This window comes from Panthera pardus, unplaced genomic scaffold (genome assembly GCF_024362965.1).
Source record: "Panthera pardus isolate Hobbes unplaced genomic scaffold, ASM2436296v1 HiC_scaffold_8, whole genome shotgun sequence".
In the NCBI taxonomy this organism is placed as follows: domain Eukaryota; kingdom Metazoa; phylum Chordata; class Mammalia; order Carnivora; family Felidae; genus Panthera; species Panthera pardus.
In genome coordinates, this window is record NW_026527013.1 from 28,886,709 (window position 1) to 28,903,672 (window position 16,964).

At 41.8% G+C, this 16,964-nt stretch overlaps 1 protein-coding gene across 4 annotated transcripts in view; it reads right to left on the bottom strand.

The window, feature by feature from the left end:
- FHIT (fragile histidine triad diadenosine triphosphatase) overlaps positions 1-16,964 on the bottom strand; it is a 1,407,040-nt gene that overhangs the window by 1,361,905 nt on the left and 28,171 nt on the right. For all 4 annotated transcript variants that reach the window (XM_053896965.1, XM_019469878.2, XM_019469876.2 and 1 more), the window contains exon 2: positions 11,476-11,524. The gene's annotated coding sequence lies outside the window, so the exon portion shown is untranslated. The remainder of the gene's footprint in view (positions 1-11,475; positions 11,525-16,964) is intronic.

Below are 16,964 nucleotides of genomic sequence, written 5' to 3' on the forward strand. Positions count from 1 at the left end.
TCGGGGTCAGCATTCCAATCCATGCCAGCCGAAGGACCCCATTCAGTGACAGATGTGACTTCCCCTTCTGTGTGTCCCCTTCTGTGTGCTACATCCACACGACGGAATACGGTGCCGCTCTGAATGAGGGTGCGATAGAAAAATTTTTAGTGTTCACAATGCAAGTTTAAAAAGCAATACGTAATCATTTTTAAGTGGAAATGCGTCCCATTTCTTTTAAACATGTCTACATAGAAAACTGTTAACACATACCCCAAAAGGCCATAGGTGGTCATCCCTGGGCAGTAGGATCTTGAGCTATTTCTATTTTCTTCTCTTTGCTAATCCATTTCCCAAATAAACTAAAATGCAAATGTAGTATTTTTGTACTACAAATAAAGTAATTGTAAAGCGGCTTAAAGATAGACTGACATCTACGAAAGAGTGTTTCTGTCTGCAAAACAAAGAAGCATTTCCATTAAAATAATATAATTGACCTGCACCGTTAAGAAAGAACTACCACATAGCTCACAGTCCACTTGGCTACTATTATCATCACTAACTACTTCTTAAGTACCTGCTGTATCCTGTGCCCTACAGTAGGCATCAGTACTGGGCTAAGTAACTCAGGTAATAGCTAAATTATTTACATCATCGGGACCCTCCCAGTGTTACTAAGGTTGGAGAACCTGGAAAACAGCATTTAACAAGGGCATTAATCCGTCCACCTGGCCTACAGTGCTCCTTGTCAGAGACTCTCTCCCAATCCTACTGAGAGGGATTAAGTAGAATTAAGTAGGCAGCCGGCCAGGTGGACCCTGTGCCCAGACCGCAGCGGACTCCAGCAAGTGTGGGCACCTGACCTAGATCAAGCGATTCAGACAATGCCCCCCAGGAAAGGGGAACTGGAGTAATTGCTGTCAGTCTCTATCCACCCCTTAAGTGGGACAGAGGGGGCTGCAGGGACAGTCAAGGTGGCCCAGGATACGTGCAGCACAGCAGCCGGTGTGCAGGGAGAAGCAGTGGGAGAGCACGTGCAGCCCGAGTTGGTCACTGTGCTTCAGGACGGAGACAATGAGAGACAGTGTGGCTTATCCGTGTACCTGTCCTGCTCGAGAGGGTCAACCACTTCCTGGGCCAGTGTCTCAGAAGGCTCTCAGTCCAACCTGCCCTCAAATCGGTGAACTAGCTGGTGGTCTTAGAGCAAATGCTCCGTCTTGGGTTGTTTTTGTTTGGTTCGTTTCTTAAAAACAAATGATTCTGAACTGAGCGGTAGTTAGAAGGGCCAAGGCTATGACACCCTGCATGGCGGATTCCCCCTCTGGTCCTTCTTGCAGACCTCAGCTAAAATGTCATAAACTCAAGCCCTCCCAGACCAGCAAGTATGAAGAGGCCTGCTCTGTTTTGCCTCCTGTTGCAAGAGGACTTAACTTTTAATTATATATGTGTTGTTTAGTAGTTATGACCGGTCTCCCTCCCTAGGTGTAAAATCATCAGCGGGGGCCCACATTTCTTGCACCTCCTACAGCACATTTCTGGCACATTCTAGGAGATCAGTGGTAATGAAAGCATCAGTTAGTCAAGTACGTTAGTACATACCCATTCATGCAATATACAAATAATCACTGAGTACTTAAAATTGCAAAACTTTGTCCTTTCTCCATAAGGAACTATTGACTCAAAGAAGGATATTAGGTATATATAAAGACAAGAAACACCTATGCAGCAGACACTGCTGAGGGCTTATCCAACAGCCATCCCCTCTTCTGCCTTAAAAGTAAAACTGAGGGATGCCTGGGTGGCTCAGTCAGCTAAGTGTCTGACTTTGGCTCAGATCAAGATCTCACGGTTTGTGGATTCAAGGCCCACATCCGGCTCTGCATTGACAGTGCAGAGCCTGATTGGGATTCTCTCTCCCTCTCTCTGCCCCTTCTATGCTTGCCCTCCCTTTCTCTCTCAAAATAAATAAATAAACTTTAAAAAAAAAGTACAACTTAAATTTTACTGGAGTATCCTCCCTCCACAAAGCCATATGCCCAGAGAAAGTGAGGATTAACCCAGCTCAGGGGTAAATCCTGATTAGTTTAAGAACGGGATGGGTTATAGCTGCTCAGATATCATCTCTTTAGCCCCTAAGGCAGCCAGGCAGAACAGGGTCAAGACAGCCAGACAGACCCCACTCACACCCCCAACACAGGCACACGCATGCACATACCCATACACAAGCCACGTCCAAATATGAGCAGCCTCAGGCGCCTGGGTGGCTCAGTCGGTTGGGCATCCGACTTCGGCTCAGGTCATGATCTCACAGTTGGTGGGTTTGAGCCCCGTGTCCGACTCCATGCTGACAGCTCGGAGCCTGGAGCCTGCTTCAAATTCTGTGTCTCCTCCTCTCTCTGCCCCTCCCCTGCTGATGCTCTGTCTCTGTCTGTCTCTCAATAATAAATAAACGTTAAAAAAATTTCAAATATGAGCAGCCTCTTCTGTTTACTTAATGTGCTGACCAAACATTTTCATTTTCTAGGTGTACCATGACAAGAACAAATTTAGATTGGAAAGCACCAATCTAACCCAATCAAGGTAATCCCATCCCATGTGCCTGTGTATGATTTAGAAAGGAGTATGTGGCTGCAATCAGCCAAATGTCACCTAAGGAGAAGCCTGCTAGAGGGGTTACAGGGAAGGTCCCTTGTTTTTAAAACAGGATACAAAGAATAGTTTCTTATGCCAAGGGATGCTACCATTAGTAGAGATGACTCCCCAGAATGAAGCAGCCATCTTAGAACCATTAAGGCACCTTGGTCTGAGGACCAAGTCAAAACCGTGAAGATGGCAGAGGAAAAAGGCAAGAAATGAAGACTTTAATAACATTGTTGAGCCACTGAATTAACAGAGCCTGGAGTTGCTCTGTTGGGATATCTTGTTCCTTGAGATAATTCATTTTCCTTATTCCGATGGCTTTTATTTTGTGTTCAAATGCAAGTTGGTAGAGAAATTCACAAAAGAAGTGACAATGCTTAACAATCTGTCAACAGCTTAGTGCTGAAATCCTCTCCCTACAGCACAGTGACAACCATCAAAGGCACCCTGGTGGGACCCCAGTTGCTTGGCACCAGGGAAAAGTAGATTGAGGCTGGATTCCAGACATTCAGAGCCCAGGTTTTATAATGCCTTCCTATCAATCATGACATGCATGGGGCTCCCCAGGTAGATATGGAGAGGGTGGGAAGCTTTTTTTTTTTTTCTTAATTCTTTTATTGTTTAAACCATTTTGAGTTGACTTTCTGATTATTTGTAGCCAAAAGCATCTTGACTGATAAATCTATCTTCATATAATTAGCAACAAATTTATATGACCTCCTTGGAGCAAAAGACTCAGGAGAAAATGGTGCAGAGATACATAGTCTTGCCCACATTCCTCCAAATCTTCAAATGATGGGTCTTAAGTGAATTTCTCCCAAAGAGGTAGATAATTGAAAGGCCAGGAAAAGAATTAACCATGCGATCATCTGATGCTCTCTCCATCATAAGAGTCATAAAGAACACCACAAATGCTGAAGCATCACCTCGTCTCAGTGGGGGGGCAGCATATTTTAAGCATACCAACTCGTAGTTTTCGTTATGCTTTCAGTATAGTTCCCTTTCTGATCTCAAGAACTTCAACAGAGCTTCCAGTCCCTTTGTCCCAAAGCAGAAAGTACTAGAGGGCAATCTCTCAACCAAATCTGGCCCCCACTAAGGATTTTTTTTTCGACAGCCTAAATTCATGGAGGGGTACATGCTAGACACTGGCAGAAAAAGACAACGATAAAAACAAGTTTGGATCATGTCGTTTAAAACAGTTGTTTCCTTTAACCTTGTTTGGGTGGGACTGGACCTTCCTACTACTGGGGAGAAGCTGGAGGTTTTCCAGTTCCTTGAAGTAGTAGAGGCTGGCACTCTGTTCCCAGGTAGATCTCTAGGGAGGCAACAGGACTTTTGGTGGGGATGGTGAGGAGATGCTGGGAAAATGAATACTGGGTCCATGAAATCCAAAAAAGCCCAACCTCCTTTGGAGAGCACAGCAGGGCCACCCAACATTGCTTGTAAGAGGAACCTCCTAGAATAGCCAGCACAGACTAAGAAACAGAAGGTCTTTTCTTGAATGTTCTGTTTGCAGGGGCCAAGGGAAGGCAGGCCCAAGATGGGCAAGTCTGAGTGTTTTCAGTTAAAAAGCAATCGAGGGGTGCCTGGCTGGCTCCTGATTTCAGGTCAGGTCGTGATCTCGCAGTTTGGGAGATCAGGACCAAGTCGGTCTGTGAGCTGGCAGTGCAGAGCTTGCTTGGGATTCTCTCCCTGTCTCTCTCTGCCCCTCCCCAGCTCTTGTTCTATCTATCTCTCAAAATAAATAAATAAACATTTTTTTTAAAAAAGGCAATTGAAACCCAGAGGATTTGCGACAAGCTCTTTTCCTAGTAGACAGGAACAAAGTCAGTCCTGTTTCATCAAAGTCCTTTCTGTGTCCCATTGTTTCCGAGTGGCCCACCAAACATTTGTTTACCCAATATTTACTCTTTTTCATCTTCCTGTGAATTATATTCCTTCCCTTTTGAGTCCCAGACCCCCACGCCCTTCTCAAGTCAGAATGATACATATACCTCATTTTGCCTGACTGTTTTTGGAATCTCCATGTCTATGTGGATTCTCCATATGGATAAAATTAAATTTGTTTCCCTCTTGTTAATCTGTCTCATGTCAATTTGATTCTTAGTCTTGCCAGAAGGTCCTTGAATAGAACGGGACATTCTTGCTCCCCGACATGTGCTATGGCAGACATGTAACACTTCTGCATCAATGACACTAAGTGAGCAGACACCCCAAACACCACCAAGATAGAACTTCCCAACATTTTGAGGGGGAAAAATGTAATGAGGTATGTATGTATGCATGATTAAAATTCAGGCATGCAACATTCAAAACAAGTTTTCAGAATTAAACCTTTAAATCAGAATGCAAAGTCGGTTTGTATTTTTAATTGGCTTGACATGTCACGAGCTCCCAAAAGACACCACATTGCCGACAAATCCCCACGAGTTATTCAGTATATTCCTGCAAGTCCTGCTACCTTAGAAAGGGAAAATTAATTGTAAGATAGACAGTTCCATAGCTGGTGGACATCACTGAATATTTTCAAAAGCATTCAAATAAAAGGCAACAAGAGAATGCTTTTATTTTAATTCTCTCTAAATAATGCCACACCCCTTCATGGGAAATGGACTATATTTACCTCAATGTGCTGTGAATTAGTGAAGACTGCATATAAAGAAACCAAGTGTCCTATATGCATGGCACTTTAAATGGTTCAGATTCCCAAATAATACAAAAGCATTTTCAAGTCACACATGGGATATGAAGTGAAAATGTTCTTGGAGGAAATCTTCTCTAATAATACTTACCTACTTCAGAGGGTGCTGGGAAGCTCTATTAACACCAACAGAATACTTTTAGATCTTCAAATAAAAGGACTATAGAAATGCAAAGTATTATTATTATAGTTCTGAAATAATTTCACACCTAGGGATGAGAAAACCCCAGGCCAAATTTTACTGCTTCTCTCCTGCCTGATAAACAAGAAATGCCACAAGCTGGGGGGGAGGGGGGGGCGTGGAAAGCAAATAGAACAAAGACATCAAAGTTTTTCTTTTCCTTTAGCTTTCTATTTCCTCCAGAAGTCATTTTAGGGGACTCAGGGAAAAAAAAAATGAGTCCGTTTAAGGTCAGGGTTAAGTACAGAGACAATGTTCTCATTGCCTTTTTTTTTTTATTTTTTAATCCAGATAAAGTAACTACCAACTGAGGTGAAAAAAATACACCTGTCCACTTCTATGGGGCATAGTTCCTCCCAAAGCACTGGCCAAACTTAAAAATGGCCTGATAAATCATTACCTGAATCACCTACCAGTACGATCTCACCTAGGAGGTCAGAAAGCAGCTGCTTTAACCAACAGCAGGATTTCTACTTAGCCACTGAGAGCACAAGACGGTCATTCGTGGCCGATGATGGAGGTGGTGGTGATGTTGCTGGTGGTCATGATGGGGAGGATGGTGATGACAGTAATGATAGGACATTAAGAAGAAAAGTTCTCAAACCCTGCTTGTCAATGGGATCATCTGTGGAGCTTTTTAAACGACAGGTTCCTGGTCCCCATTTCAGATCTACTGATTTTGAATCTGAAGAGAGACCTCAAGTCTTCATTTTGTTTTATTTTAACACGGCCATTAGGATAACAACTGAAGTGACAGTGCTTGCAAATCATGTCATGATTAAGAATACAGGCTGTGTAGGGGCGCCTGGTGTTTCAGTTGGTGAGGGTCTGACTTTGGCTCAGGTCATGATCTCACAGTTCACGGGTTCAAGCCCTGCGTCGGGCTCTGTGCTGACAGCTCAGAGGCTGGAGCCTGCTTCAGATTCTGTGTCTCCCTCTCTCTCTCTGCCCCTCCCAGGCTTGTACTCTCTCTCTCTCTCTCTCTCTCTCTCTCTCTCTCTCTCTCTAAAAATAAATAAAAACATTACCAAAAAAATAAATAAAGAATGCAGGCTTTGTAGACAGACTGGCTGTAGTCTAATCCCAATTCTGACACTTATGAGCTATCTGACTGAGCAAAATACTTCAACCTTAAGCCTCAATTTATGCAACTATAAAATGGAAATGCCGTTACTAGCCACACCTCATAAGGAAGATGCCTAGGAAAGTAAGCAAATTTTGAAAGCTTATCTTAATTCCAAGGAAGACCAAAAGTTACATGTTAAAGAAAACAGTGCTAATCAGACCAATGTGATAAGTATTACATACTGATTTAAACAAAAATTGGGAAAGAATTATGTTAAGAGGCTACGGGGACCAGAAGCAGTGAGGGTGGGGAGTGTCAAAGAGCTATTGCTGACACTGATACAGCAGGAAAACACAGTATAAGCACATTATTTGGAAACAGAGATAAACACCGGAAGTACCAGAGCTGAAAGTTGCCCACTGGGGGGGTGGGCGTTGGAAGGGTGGGAGAAACGCAGGAGGAGGTAGGTGTTGCATTTTTCGATATTTGCTTTTTAGTGCTGTTTTATTCAAACCATGTACATAAGCTGCTTTGACAAAAATAAAAATGAATTTTAAAAGATAATTCATAACGTGTAAGATAATAAGATATTACATATCTTCACATACTAGGGTTAACATAAGGTTTTTCAGTCGACCCATACCTGCTTTTTAGAAACTGATGGATATAATCCCTCCAAACGCACCACCAAAATATCTAGTTCTTGAAAGTGTGCCGTCACCACCTACTATGTTCCTGGCTCACTGGAAGTTCTAAAAAGGCATTTGCTGAATTGAACTGAGGATGGCAGAAAGACATGTAAATATAAAGAAAGAAGTTCCTCTGTGCCATCAAGGTCACATCAGGAAAGAGGTAGCAGCTTCACCTGGGGTGTTTGAGGTGAATGGAATAAAGGGTGTGGGAAAGGGTAAGGGAAGCCAGAAGGGACAGTCCAGTACCATGCAGTTAGCAAAAACAAAACTGTCGCTCCCCCAGACTTAAAGGGGCAAGGAGAAGGAGCAGTTCCCAGAGAGCAGCGGGAGCTCTAGCCACAGAAGAAGGGCCCTTGGCAGGAACTGTGGCCCTCCTTAGAGGGTTATAGTCACTACCAACCAAAGTGTGACAAGGAAGGTAGGGAATGATATTCTAACCTTGAATTCTCGGATTTTCACCCAGTGCCTTCCATGGGCTAATGCAACAAAAAGCTGGAGAGCTAGGAAGCCCAGGTAATGCTGACAACAGAGGTTAGCCCCCTGGGGCACAGAGCCTTTCAGAGGAACAAGAAGCTGGAGGCACAGAGAATATCCAGCACAAGCAGTAGGCAGAGTTCTGTTTTTATTTTTTATTTTCTTGAAGTTTATTTATTTTTGATAGAGAGAGAGACAGAGCACGAGCAGGGGAGGGGCAGAGAGAGAGAGGGAGACACAGAATCCAAAGCGGGCTCCAGGCTCTGAGCCGTCGGCACAGAGCTCAACTTGGGGCTCAAACTTACACACCTTGAGATCATGACCTGAGCCAAAGTCAGGTGCTCAACCAACTGAGCCACCCAAGTGCCCCTGGTTTTATCTTTGGTTTTAAATTTAAGTCCCTTTTCTACTCAGCCTTCTAAAAAAAAATAATAACAAATAAAAAGTAAAAAGCCCTTGATTTTTCAATGTGTTTAATAAATATAAGTGGCATCATCATCATCACCTAACACACTGATGTCACGCAGCATTTGATAGCTGGCTAAGCACTTTCACACACGGTGCCTTTATGTCATCCCTCAAAACAGCTCTATGCGGTAGACAGGGCAAGGCTTACCCTGATTTTACAGGTGAGGTTAAGACCTTAAGAAAAGTTAGGTATTTTTCCCAGAATCATAAAGTTACGAAGAGCAGAGCCCAAGCTCTTAACGATTCAGTTAGGGCTCTTTCCACCCATACAATGCTGTCAAGCTACTTATTCACAGTGAGGAGTGCACAATTGATGTTCCTGTGGAAAAAAAAAAAAAATCATCAACCAACTTTGTTCTAGGCACTGCACAGAACACAGAAGCAGTCAACAAACAAGACACCAGGGGAAATGGAGCCCACTTGCCCATTCCGTTGTCAAGAAACCACAAGCAATGCCAGAGACGAAAATAATTGAGTTTTCAATCACATTTTACACATCATTGAAAAGAAGGTGTTCAGTAGGGCAAGAAAAGTGTTCAACAGAGGAATAAAACTCAGGGAAAAGCAGCAAAATATCTCACAAGTTTTGTTTTGGGAGGCTAGAGTAGGCAGAAGGAAATCACAGTCCCTTTACAAGCCACCTGCCACAGAGAGACCAGGGCCCCAGAAACTGGAGGGAAGACCTCTCTGCTTCTCTTGCCCTTTCCACCTCTACCCCTGCGTACACACACATCCTTTGAGAGCTCAGAAAAGCAGCCACAAGTGACTTCTTTGTGCCAAACAAAGGAGTAGTGGGAAGTCCAGCAAAATAGCCCATGTTTGAAATACTAATTGAGAACTCTGCATCTTTTGTGACCTACTGCAAAATGTTCAGTTACTTGCCCGTGAGGGAAGAAAGTAATGAATGGTATTTTAATTGTAAACCTCCAGACATCCTCCATTTATTCCAAATCTAGCTCCCTAATGTGTAAGCTACTCTACCAGTTTAGGCTTCTGTAGTTGCAAAGCAGTAGAAGCCAGTTGGCTAATTTGAGGATTATTGGAAGGAAACTAGGGACTCAGCAAATCCAAGGCAGACTGGAAACAAAGGCTTAGCAACCATCAGTCACCGAGACAGACATGGAGACTGGGGAATGGGAAGAGCTAAGGTGGTCCCAGAGTGGAGTAGATATTTTCAGAGCAGAATGCCAACTTGGAAAAAGGAGAAGAATGCCGCAGCTCAAGATTCAACTTGTACACGAGCACCCACCTAACCAAGCTGGTGATCACGCCCCCAGCCCTAGGCTGAGTGTAGACTCCTGGTTACAGTTCCATTAATCAAATCACCTTAAAAGGAAATAAAGGTGCTGTCAGGAAGGGGAAACACATAAATACTGGGAAGAAAGCGGAAGGACAGAGAAGTCCCTCTATACTTACCAAGACTCCCTTCAAAAATTCCTTAAGAATCTAACTAGCTGGCATTTAGATCACTAATTTCTTAAGAGGACATTAATTAGTAATTTACACACAGTCAAAGAAAGTGTTTACCCTGACGCCTACAAACCTTCAACCTGACAACATTTTACTTCCAGAGGTCTCACGTCTCACACAACCTGAAAGCTCTCTTTTCGTGTGATTCCTAAAGAGAAGGCAGAATTGGTCCTTCTCTAGGCACGACATGCTCTTCAGAAATATCCTGAAGCATCCAAAAACCACAGACTTGTCAAAATGTCTGATGAATACATTCAGAAGGGTGCTGATTTGATGACAATGACGATGATGGGAATATTAGGAAGAGCAGCTGCAACTAACATGTACACAAACTAGGAAACTGAGACACAGAGCGGGTAAATGACGCGTCCATGGTCCAATAGCTAATAAAGGCCAAACCGGGACTGAATCCATGTCTGACTCCAGAATACCAATTTAACAACAGATTTTTGCTGAGAGCAGAGGAAATGGACTGTGCTGGGTGAAAACCCTCTCCAAGAGAAATGTGAACCCCATAACTGTACCTAAAGATTGCAAGGTTCTCAAGATTGCTACAATATCACCAATTCCAAAAATTGATGAGAATTTATTTCTAAGAAGATATCAAGATGTGGTGCAACGGTCCAGAGATAGGCGGAGTTATATGGCCGAAAGCCATTACAGAAGTCCAGGCCAACCAGCTGTCATGGGCTGGAGTTTAGTCATCCCAAAGCAAATCTTCAAAACCGTGTTTTTATAGCTCGTTTTGATCATTCAAGAGAAGTTTTCTCTAATTTGCCTGTAAAATTCTTCTTCACCCTCAAAATAAACATTAAAAACTCAGACCCAGAAGTAGATCTGTCATAAAGTTGGGAATAACTTAAAATATAAGGTAAATCAAAATGGCTTTTCAACTTTAACTAAAGTGGTCACGGTCATGATTGCTGTAATAAAAACGACAGGAAAAAAAGCTAAAATTGTCAAAAACATAATTGATGATGAAAACAAATGGAAAATTATGGCATATTTCACCCTGGCCACCAAAGACTCTTGATGAAACTGCAGCCCTATAATTCCCCAGAATGAATTCTTTAAATTAAAATACTTCATGCAGAACAGAAATTAAACAATGAATCAAAGAACAATGCCATGTAGTGGTATGCGTATAAATATACCTAGCAAAGAGGAAACAATTACATTTTTCCATGTAAAAAACCAACTCGATTTTAATGTGTCACAGAAAGGTGCTAGGTACTTTTCCCATTGCTTCCCACTTGGAAGTTCATTTCTGGTAATTCACTTAGGGTTCACAGAGACTGGGCAGGATGAAATTACCTACACCAAACTGGCTGGCTTTCTCCTTCCTACAAAACTAGGTCCTCCACGCAACTGCACAACTGACTTGCGTGATAAATTTCATCCAGCCCAATTCAAATGCCACTCTGCATTTTAGTTTAAATGCTTTATTTGGCCAGCTGGTTTTATTTAACCATCGACTAGAAGCAGTACGAGTGCATTCTTTTTCCATCTAGCATTAATCTTAGTAAACTTAGCTCCAGTGGAATGTCTTAACTGCTGAGAAGAAAGCAAAAGTCAGCAAGCATACAATTGCATTTGGCTACCCTCAGCACATCATTTTATTTCCTCCTGCTCTCTGCTAACTATTGCTCAGCACTTTTGCCTAAGAGGGAGGACAAGCAGGTGGTTAAGGAAGTTGTCCTGTCAGCTATATCTTTAATCCAAGTGTTTAAATCTCTGAATAAAAGAAAAATCAATGTTGTAAAGGCAATGTTTGTCAAGGCCATGTAATAAATACACTTACCTTTACAGACTGTTCTCAATGGATTTTCCTCCTTTGCTGAGCTTCAAAGCTACAAAGAGATAAAAACGAAAGTAGTGAGTTATCTGCGAGTAAAACACTAAACATTTTCTCTCCGAGTCTCCAAGTAGAATCTCCATATGCCATGGTATGTGGTGCTGGCCGAAGAAGCCACTGATAAAACCCATGCCTTGTACCTCCCTCACAAAGAGGCTGATAAAAGACACCGTCATCAAGCGAAAACAGTGCGCACATCTACCCAGAATTGAATCACAAAAACTGGCCAGACCTACAGTGTTTTGGGTTGTGAATTCCTCAACAGAATGGGAATGGTTTATAAAGTGCAGAGATGAAAATGGAATTAAACGTTATGCAGCACACACAGTCTGACCAGGCATTTTATTTGCTTACTTCTTTCATTGTCATCTTTCTTGCACACTCGACTTCCATTTCTCTGCCAAGTTTTATGTGGGGAAGCCTGTTCCATATACACAAGGTGCATGGCCTTTTCAATCTAGACCTTGCCACTTGTTCCCATGAGTACACAAATGCAAGCTGACAGGCGCAGTCCCCCTTCTCACAGTAGAGAAAAGCCCCCCAAACGGAGGAAACCCCGCTTGACATTTCAAATAAAAATCTGACTTGTTAAATTAAACTTCCTGTGACTAAACCATGCCACATACTGAGCACACACGGGTCCACATGACAAGAGGTGTGGTACATTATGGTTTTGTTTTGTTTTTTTCTTAAATGTTTATTTTATTCTTGAGAGAGAGGCAGCACAAGCAAGGAAGGGACACAGAAAGAGGGGAACAGAGAATCTGAAGCAGGCTCAATGCTAACAGCAGAGAACCCAATGTGGGGCTCGAACTTGGGAACCACAAGATCATGACCTGGGCCAAAGTCAGACATTGAACCAACTGAGCCACCTAGGCGCCCACATTCTAGTTGTTAAACAATATGGCAGTCCACCCTTATTGGAGGTTTCACTTTCTGTGTTTTCAGTTACCACCAGTCAACAGTGGTCTGGAAGTAGATGATCCTGCTACTGACAAATTATCAGAAGGTCAAAGTAGCCTAAGGCCACTCATGGTGCCTACATCATTCACCTCACTTCACTGCATCTCACCAGCCTCTTACCATCTCACGTCATCACAGGAAGGGTGAGTACAGCACAATGAGATATTCTGAGGGAGATCAGAACTGTTGCTCATCTCTTACTACGCCTAACTTATACACCAAAAAAACAGTATATACAGGGTTTGGTATCCAGAGCCTCAGACATCCACTGGGGGTGTCAGAATGCACCCTCAGTCAATAAGCAGGGATCTACTGTAGTAATAACATTTCACGGGCTGATTCTATATCAGTACATCGTTACTCACATGATGACTCCATGTGGTCAAAAATAATGGAAATATTGCCTCTGTCATTCTCAGCTAGGTCCCAACATCCCCTACAGGTGTAATAGTTGGCAATGGCCAAGTAATTCATGGTTTTCCCATGGTTCTTTCTCTTTTCCTTCAGTGCCCTAAGTACCTGCATTATTAGCTCTTACCAAACAACCTAATACCACTGATGCATGACCACTAAAGAACATGACCAAACTTGGGCTGTGATGTAAATCTTGGAATATTAATGCAGGAGATAAAGACCCTCTATGAGACAACATCAGAAATTTCCCCTTCCCCCTGTATTACATGGATTGCAATAGATTTGGGGGAAACATAATTTGGAGAAGACTAGATAAAATAGTATAATATTGCATTTTGCAAAATATAATAGATGTGGGGTCTGACAACTGCCTTTCCATTTTAAACACAGAGAAATGCTAAACAAAATATGATGATAATTTAAATACATATATATCCAAATAGTCAAGTTCAAAAGAAAGGGAGAAGACAAATATGAAAAGAAAATGAATGTAAATTTGAGAATGAGACATGAATCCTCTTGAAAAAAAGCACCCCAAGACCTCAGCAAGATAAATAAAAGCAAATCCACAGGTAGATACATCAGAAAGAAACCACAAAACACCAGAGATAGAAAGTCTTAAAGTCAATCAGAGAGAAAAAACAGACTCCTTGCAAAACAACTTGTCATCAGCAAAAATAAAAGCAAGGCAGCAACGGAATAACATGTTCAAAGTACTAAGGGGGAAAAAAGTTCAACAAAAATTCTATAGCCATGCTAAACCAATTATCATGCAAGAATGACAAAGAAATAAGGACATTTTTCAGGGGGGGAAACAGACTGTTTTCTGTTTACAGTAGTGTACTTTTGCTGAAAGAAATACTAAAAGATATAATTGAATAAAAAGGAATTGAACCCAGATGGAAGGAATGAGTATCAAAAAGCAATGGTAAACAAAGAAATTAGCAAGCATGATGGTTAATCTAGCTAATTTAATAATAAATAATGGGTATTGAATAATAATTACTAAGCCTTGGTTGTAAAAAACCAACAACAATAATTTTTAGGGTTTGCAAATAATGAGAAATGAATGGTTGGCTATAATTATATGGAATAAGTGAGGGGAATGAATTGCTTAGAAGGAAGAAACAGATACTGATAAATTGTTAAAGATATGCATTAAAGTTACCGACCAACTTGTTAAGGATAACCAGCATTTCTTTCTCTATGTATATAACCAAAGACACCCTTGCATATATGCTCACAGAGATGCATACAAGAATGTTTAGAGCATCATTGCTAGAATGCCAAGAACTCCTGAAAACAACCCAAACATCTATCAACAGTACAATGAATAAATACATTTTTACAGTCTTACAATAGGGTATTATACAGCTTGGAAAAATCAGTGAAATAGTTACACACATCAACATCTATGTCTCTCAAAAATATGATATAAAACAAAGAAGCAAGTCATAGAAGACTAAATATATTATTCCATATATACAACATGTTCAAAATGACAAAAATATATACTATCTTGTTTTAGAATATAACAAAAGTGCCAAAAACCATAAAGAAAAGCAAAGGAGTGATTTACACAGAATTCAGGCTACATTTAGCTTGAGGGCAAGGGAGGAGATATAATAAGAAGCATTGGGGAAGATTCTGGAATATGATAATGCTCTATTTCTTGGCCAGGAGAGAGGTATCTCTATGTTCAGTTTATTATTTTCCATAATAATTATAATACAGTACAATAACTATAAACAACTGTAAATATGCACTTCCAAAAATTATTTTGTATGTATGTTCTATTTCACAATTTTAAAACATGTACGAGTAATCAAAAGAACAGAAATGTCCAAACCAACTAAGGGAACAATATAGTGAACAGAAAACTCAGCCAATTCTCTACAGAAGACTGGAATGGAAGCAAAGGAAAGCACAATGCGTAGAAAATACAAAAGGAAATATTTAAAATAAGTTCAAATATGTCACTAATCAGAGTAAATGGACTAAGTACATCTGTTAAAATAATTTTTTTAAATGGATATTTTTAAACTTTGCTATATGATGTTTACAAGAAACACATCTAAAACATAAAGAGAGTCTGAAAGGAAAAGTATAGAAAACTATACACCAAGCAAACAGGAACCAAAAGAAAGCTGAGACCTTCACTGGGGCTGTCAGCTGAAATACCTACATGTGGCCTCGCCATGTGCCTTGAGTCCCCCAACATGGTGGCTGGGTTCCAAGGGCAAGAGTTCCCAGAGAGGGAGTCAGGCAGAAGCTGTATTCTTTATGGCCTAGGCTTGGAAGTCACTTGAACACCATTTACATTTAACGCCATTTGTGACAGGGCACTCACAAACCCCCATGGAAACCCAAGGAAAGAGAACAAAGGCTCCAACTCTTGGCAGGAGGAATATTGGTCAGTGCTCAGCGAGAAGAGCACACAGGACTGGATAGATGTGTTGGTGTGACCACCTGTGGAAAATGTAACCTGCCACGGCATTCTTTGCAAGTACACGTGGAGCATAAGCCACACTGACCACATGTTAGGCCCCAAAGGTAGTCTTCGCAAACATCAAAAAACAGATACCAATCAAAGTTCTCTGATCATGGTACATTAAAGTTAGATGTCAATTATGAAATCATATTTTAAAAACCTGTGTTTGAATATTATAATCTTCAGGACAGTTTCCCTCGCAGAGCTGGGGTTGGACGAGACCACTGAACGAATCCCACTGCACAAGGGCTCTCATCTGAAGCCCAAATCACCACTTTGGTTGTGGATATATTGAATTTGAGGTGCCTGAGAACTATCTAAAAGAAATGTCCAGGTAGGGAGTTGGATACGTGTCTCTGTGACTCAGAGAGGAGTTTTGGGAATGGTGAGTTATCCAGGCGTAGGAAGTAATGTGATGTGAGTATGGATGCGGCTGTCCAGGGAGACGGTACCAAGTAGGAAGGGAAGATCCGATCCTTGAGGACTTTCAACAGTTAACACCTGTGTTGAGGAGGATGCTGCCCATATAGGAGAGAGAATAGTTGCCAGAGAAGTAAAACAGAAACCATTAAGTGTCACAGAAAGGTCAAGTGATAAAAATACTAAAAATGCCCAGCGTGAAGGTCACTGAGGAGCCCAGTGAAAACTTGGACTAGTTGAGACAGAATTCAGTTGGGAGTTAGTTACGAAATAAGTGGAAATTAAAATGAAGACAAATAAGGACAAATTGTAGACATGTTTGGGTGTGAAGGAGAGGAGAGAAAATACCAACAGGAAGTAGATAAAGGACAATGAGAGTTTCTTTGTATAGTTTATAAACGGGGAAAAACCTGAGTGTCAGGGTGATGAGAAGGTCCAGTTGAGACTAAGAGGCTAAAAGCAGAAGAGCAAGAGAGAGTAACCAGTGCTACAGGTTCCCAGAACGTCAAAAGGGATAGTCGTGAGGCTGGTCTTCCAAAAGAACTTTGGGCTCATCCTGGTCATGTAATGCCTTGTGACAGGCATGCATGGGATTGCCTCAACTTATTACTTTCTCCTGCGTGTATGTTTTATCACCTTGATTTGCATCTAAACTCTTCAAGACCCAGGACCTTTATTGTTCAAAGCAACCTCTCCTGCCCGTGCATTGTGAGCCCCAGATTCTATACCTGCATCAAATCGTCCTTCGGTAAATACTTGTGGAGTAGACAAGTACACGTGGATTCTACAGTCTTCGTGTACACCTCTGGCACCCGAGCATTTTCCACAGAGGTCTACATATCCAAAGCAGGAGCAGGTCAGGATCAGGAAATTCTGGTTTCAATGCCCAAAGTACACATCTCTGGACAAAAGTCAGGAATACCCACCCAAAGTAGTCCTCTCCTTCCCACGTTTGCCTTGACCCAAAAATCCAAGGACCTAAACTTCTCTAGGCCATGAAGGCATGTTTACCTGCAGCTACAATGCGGTACGCCACTTCCTACCCCCCTCAGGCCTAGCTCATCCCCATTTTGTTCTAGAGCAGACAGACTCTGTCTGACCTCATATGACCCTCATATGACCTCTTGCAAGACAGACTAGCTTTCGA